We start from the raw sequence: 18,777 nt of genomic DNA, 5'->3' as shown, positions 1-18,777 counted from the left end.
TTTATGGCAGAAATGCCAGTACATTCTTTAAATCCCTATAGAATTAGCAAAATACAAAGGTTATTTGCCTGCACGTTCACAACAGCCAGATAAATGTCGCTTTTAGGGGCACTTTCTATATAGGCCAGCATTCAAAACGATTTGAACATAAAACTTTCATAGGAACTTAAAACTTCTTCTATAAAATATGCAACCACATGTACATCTGCAACTGATAACCAGCCTGGAATCTACTTTCAGCAAAAGCGAAAACAGACCCAATGGCCACGGTGCTCACCTGAGCCGTTTTGCTTACACAAGAGATGTACCTCATAAGTCTTACAGTTACACAGACAATGGCTTACCCAATACTCACCAATTGATAACCACTTGTACATATGTGCACGTCTCAGGATGCTTGTACATATATATTGTTATTACATGGATTTTGAATCTAAAGAGGGTGTTGCATCGAATTTGGAACCTTTCTTAATCGGAGCTCCGTCCCAGCACATGTGACGTAGAATGACCTTCATCCATATTTATACTCTTATTTAAATACATGTTGGATTCCCCAGTACTAAGGACAAGCCTAATACATTTTATGTGTCAATACATGATACATGTAATCTAAACATAATTTTTGAAATCGTGAAAATTAAATGGTCTTTTTTTCCCTTCTGATTATCAGATACAATGTACATGTATACGGTTGCATGTTACGAGTGTATCAAATATTCTATACTACTCCAGTCTAAAAGCTCTTATACTCGTATGGATCATTTTCCACAAACATCTGTACATGACTGACCATAAAACAAATATGGGAAGTTTAAAACGCATTGATAAAGTTCAACATAATTCAAAGTATATGCACATGAAAACGTTCATTCACCATAGCAATTTGCTACTGGAATACATATCCTATCCACTCAAACTGTTTGACGGTTATTTACATTGTTTGGCCTTAAAGTTTTTCTGTCAAAGCTTTACAAAGTTCAAAACAGATTTTCGTAAAAGGCACGATGCCTTTGTCAACAACTTTCTCTCAGAAAAACATACAGGTTCTCGTTAGCAAGCTTGACTATTAAAACACAATTATTGTATGCTGTGTTCGGCGTGTTTGTTGCGAGTCCTATTCACAAACTAAACAGCGTCCAGATTGAAAGCATAATTCAAACTCGGCACATTGTAATAAACAGAGATTTGACATGAAACAATTAAATTCTAGATGGAAAACGTAATATGAAAAAAATTATTGTGTTCGTGAGGGATTCGAACCCGGTCGCTTTAAAAAAATAACATCTTTACATATAAAAGTCAACGACCTTATCCACTGAACCACACAGTAGACCATACATTACTAAGGGAAATTAACACGAGACGTGCAACACCTTCTTACCTATACTTATCTTTTACATGTATATTGTTATTACATGAACTTTGAATCTATATTACCTATACTTATGTGTTATCTGAGTATTATTTTTCCATTTTCCACAGTGTTGTTTATGATAAACATTTTGTTGTTCTCTTACTGTGGTCATTTCCATTATTTGGCAGAAAGTTTGATCAAAAATGAATTTAATTGCATGAAGGTGCATGCATAGCAATGTGTTAGTAGCCTTGTTCTTCAACAGATTTTCAAATTATCTCATTGGTAGTCAATATTAATGAGTGAAGAAATTCTCGACGGGACGCAAAACAAACTATCAGTAGACATTCTGGTCTCCAGTCTACCTCAACAACATATTTCAGTGACTTCCGTGGTGCATTACGCTCTTCAATCCTTCCCCAGGTCGAGAACGGTTGGGTCATCCTGACTCACATTTGACTTGATTGAGGAGAGGGCACTAAGCCGGATGTATCCGTGTCTATAAAATAAATCTGAAGATGCGCATCTTTTTCATGCATGTTGAATTCAACAGCATTGAAGTTGCTTGTGCTCTTTAAAATATAACTTTAATAATCTGTTATAACTGACACCCTGAATGAAATTAACAGACAATAAATAGGTCTGTTGATTGCAGTTCAAAGATGCGTGTACATCTTATGGGTCACTTGTTTCAGCGATTATAATTAGCTCTTTGTAATAGGTTCGTGACTGTACACACACCAAACACACACTCACAATATGCTATTGCCTGGATGGTCTTAAGATTTGAGGTACTGTTTTAGAATTATCATCTAAAAGTGATCAGATGTCGATGAAACCAAGGAAAGGAACGGAGAGGACAACTTTACACAATAGTTTCGGATTTCTGTGTTATGGATAACTTGTGCTGCCGCTATTTTGATATCATGGGCTCACTTTTGACGCACGCCATACACAGTATCACATCTAAAATCAACGCTGTTCAGTGATTTATTTTTTATTGAAACCTACTGGAGATTTTCATAAATAATACTTATTTAAATCTCATTTCATTGCGTTTTTTCATATATTGCAGATAATGAAATATGATGTTTTAATGGGAATTACATCTGCAATAAACAAGATACTTTGATTCACAGCAATGATTTGGCAAACACAACAGAGCATTTCTTTATATAAATTACAACTAGGTTGCGATTATTGACGCCTTACAACTTTTATCAGGGGAGATTAATCGACGCAATAAATATTGTATGTAAACGTCTTCAAACAACTTCGAAAGATATTTCCAGATTTGTTTATATGATATAGATGATTGCTTACAGATCCGGGTTCCTATGTCGTGCATGATGTGTGTACTTTTCTTTTTATTTGAATTTAGATTAATGTTACAGATGGGTTTTTTTTCTCAGGTCTCGACTGTTTGTGATATTGAGGTTATGAAATCGTAAACATTTTGATATGCCATGCACTTTGATATAAGTCTGCTTGCATTGGATATTCAAATAACTCGTAAATGAACAAGTTCATTTCCAAAGCCGAGATTGGATTTGACAGAACATTCAGTTACTAATAATAACATCAGACAATTAAAATATCTCTTTGCATGTAAAAGGTCAGAATGAATGTTCATTTGTTTCCGATCAAATTATCAGAGATGTTCGATACAAGGATATTTTATAACTCCAAACCATATTAATTTTTACTCTGTTATTCTGCAAACTTTAAAAGTATTGTTTTTGTCCAAATACTTGGTAATATTATTGTTTGCTGACATCAAATCTTGAGATCCTCTGAGGGTGGGACGAATAGTGTAGATCTTATGGTGGGTAGGCTTAGGGTAAGTAGAATGCAACCTTTTCAGGTAGATAGTGCAGTGTAGATCTAAGAGTGAGTAGGATTGTGCATGTCTGAGGATGGGGAGGATGATGTAGATCTGACAGTGGGTAGGATAGTGTATGTCTGAGGATGGGAAGGATGATGACAGTGGGTAGGATAGTGTATCTCTATGGGTAAGTAGGAAGGTGTATCTCTACGGATAAGTAGGATGGTGTATGTGTATATATAAGTAGGATAGTTTATGCCTATATATAAGTAGGAGAGTGTATGTGTATGTAGGATAGTGTATGTGTATGTAGGATAGTGTATGTGTATGGATAAGTAGGATGATGTATGTGTATATATATAAGTAGGATAGTGTATGTTTATGGGTAAGCAGGATGGTGTATGTGTATATATAAGTAGGATAGTGTATGTTTATGATAAGTAGAATAGTGTATGCCTACGTGTAAGTAGGATTGGTGTATGTGTATATATAAGTAGGATAGTGTATGTTTATGATAAGTGGGATAGTGTATGTTTATGGATAAGTAGGATAGTGTATGTGTATATATAAGTAGGATAGTGTATGTGTATATATAAGTAGGATAGTGTATGTTTGTGGATAAGTAGGATGATGCATGTTTATGGATAAGTAGGATAGTGTATGTTTATGATAAGTAGGATAGTGTATGTGTATATATAAGTAGGATAGTTTATGCCTATATACAAGTAGGATAGTGTATGTGTATGTAGGATATTGTATGTGTATGGATAAGTAGGATGGTGTATATGTATAGAAAAGTAGGATAGTGTATGTGTATGGATAAGTAGGATGGTGTGTATGTATAGAAAAGTAGGATATTGTATGTGTATGGATAAGTAGGATGGTGTATATGTATAGAAAAGTAGGATAGTGTATGTCTATGATAAGTAGAATAGTGTATGTCTATGTGTAAGTAGGATAGTGTATGCCTATGTGTTAGTAGGATAGTGTTTGTGTAAATACGATATTGTATGTTTATGGGTAAGTTGGATAGCGTATGTGTATGGTAAGTAGGATGATGTATATCTATGGATAAGTAGGATGATGTATGTTTATGATAAGTAGGATAGTGTATGTGTATAGATAAGTAGGATGGTGTATATCTATGGATAAGTAGGATGGTGTATGTTTATGGGTCAGGTGGATGGTGTATGTCTGATGATAGTTTACATTGCAGAGTTAGTAAAATGGTTTAACTCAATGATCGGTAGGTGGGTGTAAATCTGAGGACGAGTCTGCATTCTGCTTCGTTACTTAATTTGGATAGACCACCTTCTCAGCCACACTTTTCTGGAAATTGAATTCAAATGTCACTATTGCATATATGTGTATGCACATTTAGCTGATAATGTACCTAATATCAGAATTGACTCCTAGTGATATTGCATAGCAGAAAAGAAAGGCTTTGTGGATGTTCCATTAAAAATGAGGTTTCCTGCTGCTAGCAGCAGAATGCTTTTATTGTCTATAATGAGTACATGTCAAAAAGTTGGTGATAAATGCCTAGGATTTTCAATATTGACATCATTTCCGATTATCCTTTTGAAAGCTATATTGGAGACATCGATCGAAAATTTCATATTTCTCTTCATAATAGGTTAATTATTGTTTTAATAATCTCTCCTAATCCCAGCACAGGAACTTGAGTATAGATTTGGATTAGACAATTTAGTATATACAACCAGTGTCTTATTTGGATTGTAAACGATCGGGTACTTTTACATTAGCGACTTTGTGGTCGATCTATGTAATCAGGATTATTTGAAATCCAATTAGATGTTTATAAGATGGTTCATCGTGCTCTAGTTAAAGCTTCAAAACAAAGGAGGGAATGTCACGTGACTAAACGTATGGTAGCTGGTAGCTTATAATAACTTAATATCATTTCTACTCTTGTATTGCAAACCTATATATTTATTCTGGGAAGTTTGCATGGAAATACCCAAATCACCTCAGAGAATAGGATTTAGCATTAAGTAAGGTGTACCTAGCAAGTACACGGTTCAAATGAGATTGCTTGAAATGGCATCATAAAAAAAGCATTCAAAGAAATCTGTTATTTATTTGATATTAAAACTGGTTATTTGGATCAAATCAGCCATTCCCAGCTATAAAGTCACTGTCGCAGAAAGATGTAATAATGAGTTCAATATTACGAAACCTTAGTGTCGCATCCAAATAGTAGGATAAAACGCCAATATAACTCTGAGGCAAAGCACTGTGACAGAAACAAAGGATTGGAGAATCGAAGGTAAATAATACCGTATCCTAAAAACGAATAAACGATGCAGACACCACAAATATAGATTTTTATTTCGTTGTCTTAAAGCTAAATGGCCGACGAGGAGAACAAACTGAATATTTAAGAGAACATACTCAAAACCTGACTGCAGTATCACGGGCAGAGACGTCAACCAAAACCGAAGATTGCGAATTCGCAACTTTCACAGAGACGTCAACCGAAACTGAAGATTGCGAACTCGCAACATAGCACATCGTCTGGTCTTATAGTGTGATCTGCTACATTTATTAAGAAAAATAAAGATTAACATATATGTTTGAGATAAATGACATTATTTTTACAGAAAATTGTTAATCAAAAATCTGGATAAGATATGATAGAAACGGAAGCGATGTTTTCAAAACTATATCCAAAGAATGTGACGTGGGGCTTCATTACCTATAAGACTTCTTCAGGGGTCAGCACCCTGACATATCACACTTTAATAAGACATCAGATTAAATGCTTGTATATATATAAGTGTATGGTGTATAATAAATGCTAATCTTAATCAATACTTTAGGCTAAACAAGTTTAATTCGACATCTATATATATATATATATATATATATATATATATATATATATAGTTTGTAAAAAGAATTCAGTATTTGATACAGTAAATAAATCCAATAATAAGTCAAGAAACCACAAAGCTCGAATAACATTTCACAGTGAAATGTTAATCGAGTTTTGTGTTTCTTGACCTTTATTATTATATATATGAAGTATATATGTCGATTTAAACTTGGTACCAATATGACCAACGACACAAACAACTTTAGACGAATCCAAGGGACGACCCCTCCCTTCTTCAGGACAATTTGTCTCGCTTTCCTAGACTCTCGCTTTCGAGACTTTGCACAAGTGAGAGCGAGAGTCTGGTACGATTCCAATTTTATTTTAGTTTGTGATTTCAAATCGAGGCTTACCGAGAAATTGGCATTGTTTCTGATTGACTGATAGAGAAATGTGGAAGAACTGAAGTTCAAAGCAACTGTCAAAGTTTGTTAACAAAGACGAAAATCACGGTTTCAACTGAAAGACCACTAAAAGACATTTTGGTTAAACACACAATAAAATAATTTGTTTGCTTTGTAACGAACAAAAAACCGCATATATCCTTATCAGGAGTAGCCATTGTTATTGTTTGAACGCCCCCTGCTGGTCATAAAATTAAAATAGGAATCGTACCAGACTCTTGCTCGTGTAAAGTCTTGAGAGCGAGAGTCTGGGGAAAGCGAGACTACAGGACAATCGAAGAAGTTTTACTAATAAAAATACACATGAAGGGCGGGTGAATACGGAACCCAGAACGTACCAGAACCCAGGATAATATAAGTCGTACGTTAAATCATATTTACTACTTACAAATTCGATTTCAACCAATAAGGGACTTGAATGAATTTGGAGAAGACAAAATTGAGTGAAAGAATTCGGAACAATATAATAATGGTGTGATTTGAAAATTGAAGGCTGAAACCTAGTTAGATGAGTTTACTTGAATTACTTATTTAGAAGTTAGAATTACGTGAAAAGATCCGTAACAATACAAACGTTTTAATCGTACCATTACTACATGTATATTGTTCCGGAGGTGTTTTTTACGTGCTTTTTGTCTTCTAAAACAGTATTTCAATGTGCAGCTTATTGTACCTCGTTTCGACCTTGAGTATCGACCTTGTGTTTCTATATCGCACCAGTATTCTATTTCTTTCGGATGTTACTTTAAAAATGGAGGTCATGGTAAGCCTTAACCTCACTGTTACAGCTATGAGCCTCATGCGTATGTCCAGTTTTGTGGCACTTAACCTAAAGCTGCTGAGGTCTCCGTATGAGTTCAAAATTCCCAAAATGAAACAAACATGCGAAATAAAAAAAAAAATCCTCCCAAACAATGACTCAGCAGAGTTAAAGTCCCATGAGGGGGTCACCATACCATATTGCTCAGTTCCTTTCACAGTTATGTATCGGAAGGCTAGGATTAACCGTGATGTTGACAAATTTCGTATAAGAATGATATTCGACTAGATAACAACGATCACCGTGGGTGACAAATACGCTTTTCCTTAAAGCCATCAGGCTACGGGGTTGCAATTAGCCTTTTGAGCTTCAGTTCTCCATCTTCAATATGGAATCATTATTTCGTTGGTTTATTTGATCTTCCAAGAAATTAACAAATGACAACTACAGCAAACATAAAATCGATGTTTTCCTAAGAACCATCATAGAACTTCCTGTCGAGAGCTTTCATCAATTTCCGGTACTTACTGCATGAAAAAATTTGATCCTTGCATCCCATTTTGGTTCTGTAAAGTTATATATACGGTTAAATCTCGCTGTGATCCTTACAGGCAAACACCAATTACATGTAACTGTCACCTACATTAAGTCTTCAATTATTTCTGCCAATTTCTGGGAAAATGCTACGAAAATGTTTCATATGATACACATACAATGTATACAGCACGTAATCTTAGCACTAAATTATATCTTTATGTGTATGAACAATACGCAAAGTTCAGGTGTGTATTATATCGTCTAAAAATAAAAAACAAAAATGCTAAATGAATAGAAAAAATATATTTGACAAAGGTAAAAAAAAAAAGAAAAAAAAGAGAACCCTTTATAAATGTTTATAGATTTCAACAGCACTTGTTTGACATATCATTTTGGCTTTTCGGAAATAGTGAAGAAATAAATTTTACTTTTGAAAATACATGACAAATGTGCCGACGTGAAATGTTGCGGTCCATACCCTCGTATATTCAAAACTGAAGTTTATTTCTTATATTTACATTTTAATTTCATTTCTGTCGGAATAATAGACGTACTGTCATTATTATATCTATCTGTATACATACGCACATTCTTTACAACTGCAACGCATTCATGAGGAAATGGCTATCATTACAATTTGTAAAGATATCAAAGGCGAAAATATTGGAAATGTAAATATATACTGGTATATGAAAACAGCGGGACTCTTTTCAATATGTCGCTCTACATGCATGTTGAAGGAAATGTAATTTATGAGTACAAAATTCCGCATTTTCAATTACACGTTTAAAACAACTCCGAGGAAACTCAATATTCCCGGCATCACATCTCAGCATCATAGCCATTTTTCTGTAAATTGATCAGAATTAAGTTTACCTGAAGATATTGAAAGTTAGCATGGTGACCAAATCAGACTACCATCTCAAATTTACTTCCTGCATTGGGGCATTCAATTCTTCCGAGGTATGGGAATAATGCATTACCTTCATTGATTTGATTCCACCCTATACAGCAGACCGAAGGCTAATGATTAAAGATATGCCATAGGATTGTGTTCTTGGTATATGGCTGAATCCGTTCGAAAAAGAAAATTCATGGACATATTTGTGGCTGTTTATGTTATTATTTTAACAATTGATACTTTTCGTGTTCCATCACCATTCATTCTAATTATGTTCGTTCTTTGTTTGCAATTTTGTTAGCGATGAATCCTTCTGCCAAGGGTTCCGTAATTTCTCATTTGAAGGAGTCAATCTCCTGGACATTTAAGATAAGGTCTGGGCATTTAATCTCGTTTATGGCACATGTAAGTGTAAATGTCTATTATCATACCTTTTGAATGATGAAAAATTGCGATGCCTGATCGGATGCCTCTCGTTCCGATCATTGACTAGATGGCCGCGTAATCATTAAATGCATAGCTGTTATCAGAGAGCAGTTCCAGTCGATATTGGGAGTACTGGCTCGGAATTTATGTAAAACCACGTTTGCTCTGTTTTGGATGGATTTAATTTCAAGTCAAAATGACGTCTTAACAGTACTGTGCTCTTGCAACTCTTCCCCTTGTCAGATTCAATATACCAGAATTTAAGTCAGATTTAATACACCAGGCCTCAAGTCAGATTCAATACACCGGAACTTTCGGGGAGAAAACATAAACTCACAGCTTTCCCACACCACCAACCAGGGGGAGAAAGAAAATTGCGCTTTGGAAAGAAAATCTAAAGGGAATGTTTGGCGTTACATTTGATGCTGAATAACGCTCATCACAGTACAGCTATCTGTTTTGGTAATTGAATCTCATTCTTGTAATGACAAACCAATATTTACTGGGGCTTGTCTTTGTGTTATGTATCGTTCAATCTGCCCGTAATACTCTCTTCCTAGTAAATTTCACGTTTGGTAATAAATACACTTTGATGATCGAGAGGAACGTTTTGATTTGTTGAAATTAATGAATCACCCATATGAACAGTTATTGAATGTAAATTAAAGGAAATTGTGCTATCTTACACGGAAATTGCTTGCTGAAAAACCAAATTAAATGTCGTTCAAAAGCTAGAAGAAACTTGCTAAGATGAGTAAAATGAACACGCAAATTATATAACGCGCATGAAGACAATAATGAAAGAAGCGACAAAAAACCCTCATCTAATATCTATGGAGAAAATAGTCACGCACACAAACTAAAAGAAAAGCACACATTAAAATTTTATTACAATAGACACTTAAAGTTACGAAATTAATGCTCTTGGAAATATGTTGTTTAGAAAAGTGCTGACACATTCTACAGAGAGAATATTCAGGGGCAAATTACGAAATCCTACACATTTCAATATAAAGAGCCACTTTCCCAAATAAATGAAATAATGACGATTTAGTATCTCGTTCAGAAGAGTTAGTTAGCTCTTAATCGCGATTTAGTCATTTCTGTGTTGCGGTATAACCTACTCTGCGTAGAGACAACATTGAGCTCATTTTCTTCATTAAAGGGTGTTCATATTTAATACAATGCATCTGCAACAATGCTTATCAATCATTGGTGTGTACATTTACAGAGACACATATTCACGTAATCTATCATTATCTATTTTCATCACAATGTACGTCTGCTAGTGAAGTCATTCTTGTGCTTCTGGATAATATCATTTCCATTTAACTAAATAAAACTATACCTATAGATTTAATGAACATGGTTTTTGTTCCGACTTTGCCTATAAGATAAAATGGGAAACATTCTTTCAATGACTTTCTTCTGTTCTGTGTAGTAAGTTTAACTAAGCATAAAATCACTGGTGCAGTTACTAGTACATATGCATGTAATGACATGTAACGAATTACTAGTAATCGACTCATGTGCATTACAATGGAATAATCTAAAATTTTCAACTTATTATACGATGTTCATATTCAAATTATTTACTTAGTGATGTAAAGTTTTCGTTGGTTTCAAACTAATTGATTACATAACAATTGTTATAGAAAATAATTCGCAAACTGCAATGAAATAATTCGATCGTTTTACGAGGTACACATCACATGTACATTGGAATAAAAAAAATCGTGAGAGTTTACTTTTCGTGCATTTCCGTGATTATATTGCCACAGATATTTTTAAAGATAAGCTTGAGTTGTAAATTCATGGCCTCGTTGTCACCATAACGCCCAAGAACTCCTACCAGTACTAGTGATCATTATTACATACATTGTATGTATCTAATTTTTAATCAGAATTTAATCAAATGTGTAAGATATCTCTTACATGTATGTATCAACAATCCTTGAAACCATAATGTACAAAAATGTATTTTATGTTACATGTACTATAATTATGTATTTTTTTTTTAAATTAGTGCTTTCTTAAACTGAGAACAAATTAAACATGTTGTCCTCCTAAAAACATGAAGATAAAGTTTCAAACAAACCGTCATGGTATTTGTATTTTAACATAAATTTATACATATTCTCAATTCTGTCCTCAAACTTATAAATTTCAATCCCATACACAACTGAAATGAAGTCCCACCCTTACTCGGGAAAGTGAGACCTAAGGATTGTAAAATTGTTCGAATTGATAAAAGATGCCATCTTGTCATATCTATTTTAAATCCTACAGACTTTTATGATAAACAAATTTCACGGCAGTGGTACACAATATTGGCAGCAGTGGGAAAAAAAATCAACATTGAGTGGAATTATTTCTTAAACGACGCTTTATTCACTTACATATTCAAACACAACACTTCAAAATAGAGGCCGCATGCCACCAAGATTGGTGCTAGGTGTGGGATCGTTAGAATTGCTTTCTTTTAAAAAAGACTAAACTGTGTATGCAGATTAGATATTACTGCAATATGGTTTTGGGGGACATTTTAAGTACAGGTGGGGCGTGCGCACTGTACGCTGAAGCCATCAACAGCAACACGAAATGCATCAAACTTTCATTGTTAGCAGCTTTTTAGCGTGCCTATACTTCTAATTAAAGGAGTACCTGTGTAAATTACTAGGTTACATAAATCGGGTTAATACACGAATGAAAGGAAGTTGGTTGATTCGTTGTCGATAAGTGCTTTTCGTTTTGTCACAATAAAGTTCACTTTCAGTGACTACAGATTGGACAACAATGGCGAATTAGCCCACATTCTGAGGCACGGTGAACTGTTCATTTGAGGTCAATACAATGAGAATCATTGTCAATTTTATTTAATTTGTCATCAACTGATTTCGACAAAAAAAATTGGGATTTTTTAATGTGTTGTGCAGAAGTTCTGAAAGAAGCTGATATTACACATAACAATGATACATGAACCCTAAAGAGAGCCCCTGTATTTGAGATTCAGTTGTTACATTCATTTCTACATTATGAATAAGTTTCTGTTCCAATCCAAATCTGCCACGTTACCGTAAAAGATACCAGTATTTTCTTACTTAAAGGATGCATGCTATAAACACATTTGTAAACCATTGAAACAGGTGGGAGAACACGCAGTGGATTTGAACCCAGGCCCCCGAATCTCTCGTCAAGTGTTGTGCCGACTGAGCTATCTTGCACCGCGATCGTAACCGTCTGACCGCCACAACTTTGATAATCATTAAATGAATAGCCATTAAGACATGTATTCTTAAATCTACGAATTCTTATCACAGTATAATAGTACTCCTCCTAGGCACCTGATCTCACCTCTGGTGTGTCCAGGAGCCCGTGTTTGCCCAACTATCTATTTTGTATTGCTTATAGGAGTTATGAGATTGATCACTGTTCGTTATCTTCACCTTTCATTAAAGAGTTGTGGACTGAATAATCGGTACATATGACCGCCCAAGGTCATTGCGCGGCAAAGTGACCGAGCTTACGATGTCCGCTTCCGCGCAAGGACCAAATGTTTCCAGATATTCAACCAATAACCGTTTTCTTACATTTTTTTTCTTCAAAATTGAAGTTTGTAAATTTTAATTCTAGAAGTGCACATTCTTATACAATTTGGGTAACAAACGAAATGTTTACTTCTATTTTTAATTGTTAACAGGTGTAACGTCACAATCATCTAGATATGTAAGCAGATGTGACGTCACAAATGAGTTTAATTAGTCCCTGGACTTTGGCAGAGTGGGCTTCCATAAATATGTAAAAGCCCGGGTACTCGCTAAAGAATCTACAGGGAAAAAATATCAAATACGCATATTTGTTATACGTCCTGTCGATAATTTTCCAACCATGGTAATAAAGAACAATAATACTAGTATGCATTGATTTTAAAAAAAAAATCTTTCAAACAGTTACAGCAACAACAAAAGAATACAGGTATCATCCTATCCATGCATTGATAGTTTTGTTTGTAAAAATATGTTCTAAAGGATAGATTTTAATATCAGATACAACTTCTGTATAATGAATATCCCAAAATTAATTGATCGATTGATTATTATACACTCGGTAATAAACGTTTGTTAAAGACTGGTTAATATTTCATTATCTATTAAATTAACATAAACCGCTCTTGCCTAATTCTACAATGACTTTCGACATCGTGATATATTTACAAGGACAACTGGGTGTTGTTGAAGTAGTGAGTATCACATATGATCCAGCTTAATAGGATTACACTATTACAACCAAGGGCAAATCGACATTTGATTTCTGGTTGTTGACGCTAATTTTTGGGTCAATGCTTGTTATATACAAGACGTGAGGGAATGGAATGAACCATATATCTATTACATCATCACAAAATCTAATTATCAAATGAGTGTTTTAGCATCAGATTTTGCACACATGTATTCACGATCGCGATCGGTACGTAAATCTTTCTTTATATCTGTCTCTCTCAGACAAGTGCGCGAGCATGAAGCCAAACAAAGTTTCCTGCGACTAAGTTAAAGTTACCATGTTAAGTTGAACAACGAATGGTATACACTATTAAACACTATTGTATCCTTTTCATTGATAGGATCACGTGTATATATTGTATCTTCTGTGAATTAAGAATTTTTTCTTGATAGTTGGGTTAATCAAACTCTCATAACCGCAGATTCTCTGGAGGAAATTTGCGGTGGACCAGAGACCTACATGTTTACGGTGCAACTGGTTTTTTTCCCCCGCACGCGTCATGTAGGTGTTACATTTCGCACTGCTGTCTGAATAGTCTTAATGTCTAGGAATTAAAAACCATAATATTTTCCCAATACACTTTTGTTAAGGTACTGGTCTGACTTCTAAATGATGTGCTCCAGTATCCAACTCTCTACAACATATCAGTATCCTATGTTATGTCTTCATGAACACAATAATACAAGTCAAATGGCTCGATTCCAGTGTTATCGCATCTAATTAAACACAATTCAACGACAAACAATGCAAGGTATTGGAACATTTTTCTAAATACTTTAAGACGCAGATAATACTTTAAATATTTTCTTAATACACCAATCGAGGACATGTCAGTCTGGATTTTTTACATCATGGGGCATATATTTATATAACACTGAATATTGTTTAATAGAGAGGGACTCTTGAGAATATTTCACTCATATGGAGACGTCACCATTGCCGGTGAAGGGCTGCAAAATTTAGACATATGCTCTGCGCTTCCGGTCTTTGAGAAGGGAGGGATCTTTATCGTGTCACACCTGCGGTGACACAGGACCTCAGTTTTTGCGGTCTCATCCGAAGGACAACCCCATTTAGTCGCCTCTTACGACAAGCATGGGGTACTGTGGACCTATTTTAACCCTGATCCCCATGGTATATATGCCCAATATGTCTGGTTTTAAAAAAAAGAAAATTTTGATTTTCAGTTATTTTGCTAATATGAAAATGTACGAGCCTTTCTGTAGGAAAACAGACTGGCATGCTCTCCATCAAAATTTGCAATTTAAAGAAAATATTTTAAGTATTATTTCTGTAAAGATCGCATGGTAGATTGCCAGTCAATCCAAATCGATTATTGTATTTATTTCTTGTTTCCAAAACTTAAGTGTGTGCTCTTCATGAAATCTTAAAAGCAAATGATTAATATAAAATGAGAAAAGGTTCCTGTGTATTGAAAATTAATTCTGGTATATTTTGAGAATCATATAAAAACAATATTCAAGCATCTTTAAACATTTCTTTAACCAAATAGGAATGGGTTTTTTTCTAAAATATTTGTAAGAGAGTAGTTTACATAGACGTTCTTGTTTGTAAATATAGAGTAGTAGAATTGAAACACACTGATATGGAAATTAATAAGGTCGAATTTTAAAAAAGGTTTCGTAAACAAGCGACTTCGTTGAAGGTGCAAGGTTTTAGTTCGAATGGAACTTTGAAGGTATGTAATGCAAGTGCACAGAGAAAATATGTTAGAATTCTTCGACATTTAAAAATTCTTAAGGCGGTGACGTAAAAATATCAAGAAATAACACCTGATTTGTGTTCACAAAAAGTCACGCTGTAAATTGAAGGTTTGGGAAGGGGCGGATCTGTTGAGCTCTCTTGTCTATTTCAATATTGTCCTAAAGAGCTACGGTTTTAAAGCTAAATCTGCCCTTGGCTGTTAATACGGGCATAATTGCCCGTGGTATGCGTTTAAGCAATAAATTTCCTACCCGGAAATTGTTCCAACGATAGAAGTGCCCCAGTGACTTTCTGTTCGACTTACTTAAATGTGTAAAACAGTCCTTTTGAAACGCATGGGTTTGAATTCAAATCAACAATTTAGAGTTACTGCAACCATAATGTGATTGACATGGCAGTTAACAGTTTGGCCTAACATGCATGGATAAATTTCCGGTAATATTCCACCTGCAGTTTATCATATAGGAAATTCGGGCGAAATTTTATACAGGATCAGATCTGCTTGATGAATATTGCAGATAAAGGTTCCAAAGCATCCCAAATATTCTATTTAGAAAACAAAAGTAGTTAGAGAATATCGGTCAAAAATCTTATGTGGAAGTAAAAGATTGGCCAAGGTGTGCCACGTGATCAGAGGCGAAACTATAATTATACACAAGGTACGAGTATATTAGAAGCCACGCAGTACTTGTTAAGTTATGTACTGTTTTAAAGTAAATCTTGATTGGATGTCAATTTCACTACTAGCTTTGACAGATAATTCATCGGTTTTAGCACAGTTAAATTTGCACACGTCTAGCATCTAATTTGAATCAACGTGTCATTTACATCCATATTTTACACAGTTAGGTAGGCATTGTTGTAACTAAACTCTGTACTTATGAGAAATAGAAGTGTTCGCATTATCTGACAGTTGTACATACCTGACGCGTGTCGGACTGCTTAGAACACCATCTTCTAATTCTATGGATACCTTGAAAAAAGCAAGGAGTGTGCGATTACATTTCATTCATTTTAAGAATGAAATCAACCACATAACATAAACAATTATATCTCTTGGACAGCATACGTATCAGGTTAGCAGTAAAATGGGATCAGCGATATCAAAGAGAGAAAAAACAATACGATTTACAGAATACTACAAATACGACCTTCGGGTGATAATGCTATCTTATCAGCGACAAAATTTACGATGTCATGCACCATCCGCTTATTTGATCCGCACATGAGTTCGGCAGAAACGAATAATTGTTCGTGGATTTTTTTTTTCCAAACCCGTAATTCAATCAATTTTGCATTGCATCAAAACGTAATTTAGACCCATTCATTGATTATTCGACGGTACGGAATATTTCTGAGACCCTCTTTATATTTGATACTCGTTGTTCTCTCTTCATGAAATTTAGATTCAATAAACTTGGTTTACGTCTTTCAAAGAGTAGCTCGTAAAATCGTTTTCTTTGATCGAGTGTGAAAGGTTATTCTTTATGCCGGAAGTCAGCTTCCGGTAGGGACATGCGCGCCGAGGTTTTAAAACTATTTCAGTAATATAAACTGAGATCCATAACGATTTGAACACATTAGCAATCAGGGGTATATTTAATCAACTTGACACAGGGGATTTATTCCTCGTTTCCACGCACTAAATATGATTATATTGATACAGCTAAATTTGTTTGTTATAAAAATGTTTTGAACGATGTTTTAAAGTGCTATTTAATACAATGTAATAAACGACTTTTCAGCTGCTGCATGTGTCTGTTCGACATGAAACACTGCATCCCTTAGTGCGAGTTATTAATCTTCGAAAAATGTTTGTTAGATTAAATGCCAAATAGCATTTAAAGGGTTTCTTTCTGAAAGAAAAATGTAGGGGCATTGCGACAGCGATATTGCCCAAAATGTCATTTTTTTTCTAATCATGATAAATTTTACATTTCCAATGACAGGTAAATTAGCTTTATAACATTATAGATAAAAGAATATGACGTCACTAACATGGAAAACCCACACTGCAGTCTTAAATTGTTTCATATCACGTAATTTGATGTCGTTTCTTAAGGATTTATACGATATCACATCAAAAGATAGCGAAGAAATCAAGACTTTTAAAACAGGTTAGATCGTCAAAAGAAAAAAATGTTGCTGAAATGACACTTTTGAGTCAAATTTATATAATCTAAGTGCAATTATACAATCCCGCGGGGATTCGGATGATAATAGGTCCTCAGTACGCCTTGCTTGTCATAGGAGGCGACTAAATGGGGCGGTCCTTCGGATGAGACCGCTAAAACTGAGGCCCTGTCTCACAGCACTGAGCAGGTGTGACACGATAAAGATCCCTCCCTGCTCAAAGGCCGTATGCGCCGAGCATAGACCTAAATTTTGCAGCCCTTCACCGGCAATGATGACGTCTCCATATGAGTGGAAAATTCTGGAGCGGGACATTAAACAATATACAACCAATCAATCAACAACTAAAGATGACGTAATGACACAGTCATGGGAATTGTCAAAAATGCTTGTTTTCATAGATGCATTACTCTTAACTTGAATTTTTAGGAATAGCGATAGACATTCAGTAACATCTGGGCTAAACCGGACGTCTGTGTCCTTAGCCTTTTGATGGTTTTCTTTACAACAATTATCAAGATTACAGGTATCTGATTTTACAATACACTATTTTAAAAAGAAATTAGATATATTGAGTCAAATGGACTATGATGGAAGTCGCGTCAAACACCGTATAGAGTATTCAGTACTATTAAGCGACAGAGAAATTTGGAAAATTCATTAATAATTCTGAGTCAATAGAAAATAAGGGGGGGGGGGTAAAATGGTCTTATTCTGGACGCAGATTGACAATTCTGTCCATCCGCCATTAAACACCTGGTTAAATGAGGGAGTGCGATACGAGTACGACCAATGTGAAATACGACTACATCAGAGACTACATAGTGTGTACTCGTCAAATTAGAATTGGTGAAATACTTAAAATATAAATGATGAATAAATGAAATCACTTCTTAACTCACGGGGAAACCTTTAAAAACATTTTTGTTGAAAGCTAAAGGCACAGTGAAAATATACACACAAAAAAGCCAATAATGCAATCTCGGATCCATTATGGCATTTAGAACTTGCTGTGAAAAATCAAACATCTCCCCTAAGGGTGTGGATTATTAAGTTTTCGAACAAGAGATTGATGTCTTGCATTACAATAAAACACAAAAAATCGTAGGTTGAATCATATTTTATTCTTAAAGTTCCTCACAGCAAATTGAAATGATTCTTGTTCTTTTTTTGTTTTTGTTTTTGCTTTAGATAAACAGTGCGACATCGCACTCTGGACACGACAAAGTCTTTAACTTCCCTTTATAACAGTGATATTGAGGATATAACAGTGCGACATCGCACTCTGGGCACGACAAAGTCTTTTACTTATTTCAGAATTAAATTTCAGTTTTTATATGAGGGTATGGATTGCGGCGCGTCACACCAGCATACTTCTTGAGGCGCGGTTTTGTTTCCGAAAATGAAATACTTTCACTGCAGTTGGAATTCCCAGCCGTAAAAATAACACGTACAATATTTATCAAGATTCATATGCGCATTGTTTACAATTTCAGAGTGTCCATGAGGAAATGGCTATCGTTACAATTTGT

General features: G+C 34.8%; 1 protein-coding gene across 4 annotated transcripts in view; it reads right to left on the bottom strand.

Moving 5' to 3' along the window:
- LOC125647567 (muscarinic acetylcholine receptor M1-like) overlaps positions 1 to 18,777 on the bottom strand; it is a 45,008-nt gene that overhangs the window by 15,908 nt on the left and 10,323 nt on the right. For 2 of the 4 annotated variants that reach the window (XM_048874283.2, XM_056140192.1), the window contains exon 3: positions 16,036 to 16,085. The exons of the other annotated variants lie outside the window; for them this stretch is intronic. The gene's annotated coding sequence lies outside the window, so the exon portion shown is untranslated. The remainder of the gene's footprint in view (positions 1 to 16,035; positions 16,086 to 18,777) is intronic. 4 annotated transcript variants of the gene reach the window in all.

The sequence above is a fragment of the Ostrea edulis genome, chromosome 6 (genome assembly GCF_947568905.1).
Source record: "Ostrea edulis chromosome 6, xbOstEdul1.1, whole genome shotgun sequence".
Classification (NCBI taxonomy): domain Eukaryota; kingdom Metazoa; phylum Mollusca; class Bivalvia; order Ostreida; family Ostreidae; genus Ostrea; species Ostrea edulis.
This window is presented reverse-complemented; position numbering and strand designations above follow the sequence as displayed.